Genomic DNA, 3,401 nt, shown 5'->3' with positions numbered 1-3,401 from the left:
CTCCCACGATGTTTGAAATTCTGATGGATTTTTTAAAAAATGTTCATTTATTTTTGAGAGGGAGAGCGTGTGCAAGTGGGGGAGGGGCAGAGAGAAGGGGGCAGAGGATTCAAAGCAGGCTTGATGCTGACAGCAGAGAGCCCGATGCGGGGCTCAAACTCACGAACCATGAGATCGTGATCTGAGCTGAAGTCAGACGCTTAACTAAGCCACCCAGGTGCCCCAATTCTGATGGATTTGGTCGTTAAGGACGGAACAGGCACTGAGGCTCCTAGCTGCAAACTCATCGCCAACCCCCAGAGCAGCCTGTACTCCCCTCTCTTTTTTTTTATAATTTTTTTTTCAACGTTTATTTATTTTTGGGACAGAGAGAGACGGAGCATGAACGGGGGAGGGGCAGAGAGAGAGGGAGACACAGAATCGGAAACAGGCTCCAGGCTCCGAGCCATCAGCCCAGAGCCTGACGCAGGGCTCGAACTCACGGACCGTGAGATCGTGACCTGGCTGAAGTCGGACGCTTAACCGACTGCGCCACCCAGGCGCCCCTGTACTCCCCTCTCTTAGTGCCCGTGCCCCTGCCCAGAGTGGTAGTCAATGCGCAGTGGCCTGGCACCTTTGTCGCAGGTGGGACAGGGCATGGTGTTTAGATATGAGAATGCTCCTATCTAACCCATTGGTTGAAATCACTGGGGAACATCTTCCTGTGGACTTCATGTTTTCACTCCATTATTAGTCCCAAGAGCCACCAGTCATTAAGAATTGTTTGTAAACTCTATTGACCCCCTCAAAAAAACACACAAGAAAACAAAAAGCAAAAAACCAAAAAACCCAACAACAACAACAAAACACACACACAAAACACCTGCTAAAAATAAAGAAGCCACAGAATAGAATATAGATGTGATGTATTTTAAAAATTGCTTTGTCAGAAACTTTTTGTTGCCATGGTGCAATTTTCTTTTGAGTTCTATTCTGAGCAATGGGCTAGAATTTTTAGTTACCATTTAGTGAATGTCTGCTATGTGCTAACAGTGTGCTAAGCCCTTTATGGATGCCAAGAAGTATCTTTATTTTGCAGATGAGAAAGGGATGTCAAGAGGTTAAATAACTTGCCCCAGATCCTGCAGCTAGTTTGGGGTTAGGATTTAAAACTAGGTCTGACTCCAAAGTCCTTGCTCTTAAACATCACGGAGTTTTATTTGGGGGAGGTACGAGGGGGAGGGGGGGCGAATAGAGCCTTCTCATTCCCTTTTTGTCTCTGGAAGTGTGGGTGTTCACGACAGTTTTTTTTTTAATGTTTATTTATCTTTGAGAGAGACAGAGACAGAATGCGAGTGGGTTAGGGGCAGAGAGAGAGGGAGACACAGAATCTGAGACAGGCTCCAGGCTCTGAGCTGTCAACACAGAGCCCGACGTGGGCTCAAACCCACGAGCCGTGAGATCATGACCTGAGCTGAAGTCGGACGCTCAACCGACTGAGCCACCCAGGCGCCCCTCCACAACAGGTTTTTCCTGTGTCCAGGACTGTGAGAACTTGCACACACATGTGCACACACTCCTTTTCACACTGCAAACATACTTCCTATATAACCCCCTACCCTCACATCCCCCACCCCACACCCCCATCTCTGCTCACATCCCCTCCGTATGCGCCCCTGTCACACGTAGGTATTATCTGCATATAAGTGGAAATAGGCATCCCATTCTACCTTTGGTTTCGTAGCCTGCTTTTTTTCATGAAGCCATATCATACTTGATATGAATTCTGAACGATTCACAGTTAATAAATTTTTTTTAGTAGATTCCACTGACTCTATAACTCTAGCACTCATTCTTAACTCACCAGGGCTCCTATTTTTCCTACGAAGATAAATACTTGCATTTTGACAAGAATTGGGAGCAGAAACCTATCATAGCTCATCCACACCGGCCAGAATCTGAGTCGGGGAAGTCCCACCGGGTAGATACTTGGTGACCCTACATCTTAAGAACAGTGGGGCAGAGACTGACCCACAGGCTTGGGACACCTGAGGAGGGAGGCTCCCCCTGTACAAGGACATTCTGTGGGCTCACTGCAAAAACCTCTTCCTAGCCTGTTCCAGAAACTCACAATTATCCCTGCCTTTAGTTTCCAGGATTGCACTAAAAATGCCAGTCTTTCCTGTCAACGTACGGCAAACTCTAAACCAGTGGTTCTCCCTGAAGGTCATGGTTCTCTCACTTCCTAGATCTTTTGCAAACCGCACAGCCCCGTGGCGTGGGAATGGAGGTGTGGGAGCTGTGTCAGAATCTCTGGGGCTGTGCAGACGTGATCGGAAACTCTCCGGGAGACTCAAATTACTCCGCTCCTCCCGAACTAAGCCTCATTAATTCTTTGGCACTGCGGTGGGTCATTTATTGTATCAGTTACTAAGGGCTGACTAAAGAAGTCTCCTTTGAAGGGAAGTATATTTGGGGGCCAATGGTACAGGAGAATGAGGGAAAGTCAGAGCTCTCCGGAATGTTAATGCCAAAGACGATATTCAAAATACAGTAACCCCTGCCCCCAGTCAGGGTGACGTTTGGTTTTCTTCTGGGGGAGCGGAGCTGGAAGGGAGGACAAGGCTGGAAGGAGGAAATACAGACAACCTCTTGGAGAGAGGGAAGCATCCGATCTCTTTACCTGTAGGCCCAGACCACGGTAATCCCCAAGAAGATCAAAGCCAGCACAGGTGACCCCTGTCCGTGCTTTTCCTGTTTGGGCAGCAGGTATGGTGTGATGTGGCCTTGAACACAGTGCTCAGGCAGGGTCTGGAGTCCCCAGCTGTTCTGACCATTGATTGCCCTTCAGATGCTGGGCCAATACAATTTCTGGGGGTCGTTGGCATCACACACATGGATCCCTTAGTGTATTTGGCTGTGCCTGAACTTGGAACAGGCATTCCTGCAGGGGTGATCTCTTTCCCGGGTCTTAAATGGGCAATGGTAGGGGAGGGGCAAGATGCCTCTTTTGCCCTTGCGGTAATCCCCCGACCTAATCAGCTTCCCAGGCTCCTAGCCTCTCTCCATCTCTCTCTCTCTCTCTCTCTCTCTCTCTTAATCCTTCACACAATCCCTTGATACTAGAATAGGTCGGCTTTTACCCTTCTCTCTTTTTTCTTGTCAGGCCTTGCCTCCCACAAAACTCTCACACAAAACTTGACTTTGGTTTTGAAAGTCTTTGTTCTTAGTGCTCTGGTTTTGGGTATAATTAAATACCATGGAGTCTGGATAAAAAATCCTGGCCCTTCTTCTAGAGTCTACTTTTTTGTTTTTTTATCTTTTAAATTTTATTTATTTATTTATTTATTTTGGAGACAAAGAGAGAGAATGAGCAGGGGAGGGGTAGAGAGAGGGAGAGAAAGAGAGAATCCCAAGCAGAC

Source organism: Felis catus, chromosome A1 (assembly GCF_018350175.1).
Source record: "Felis catus isolate Fca126 chromosome A1, F.catus_Fca126_mat1.0, whole genome shotgun sequence".
Classification (NCBI taxonomy): domain Eukaryota; kingdom Metazoa; phylum Chordata; class Mammalia; order Carnivora; family Felidae; genus Felis; species Felis catus.
This window is presented reverse-complemented; position numbering follows the sequence as displayed.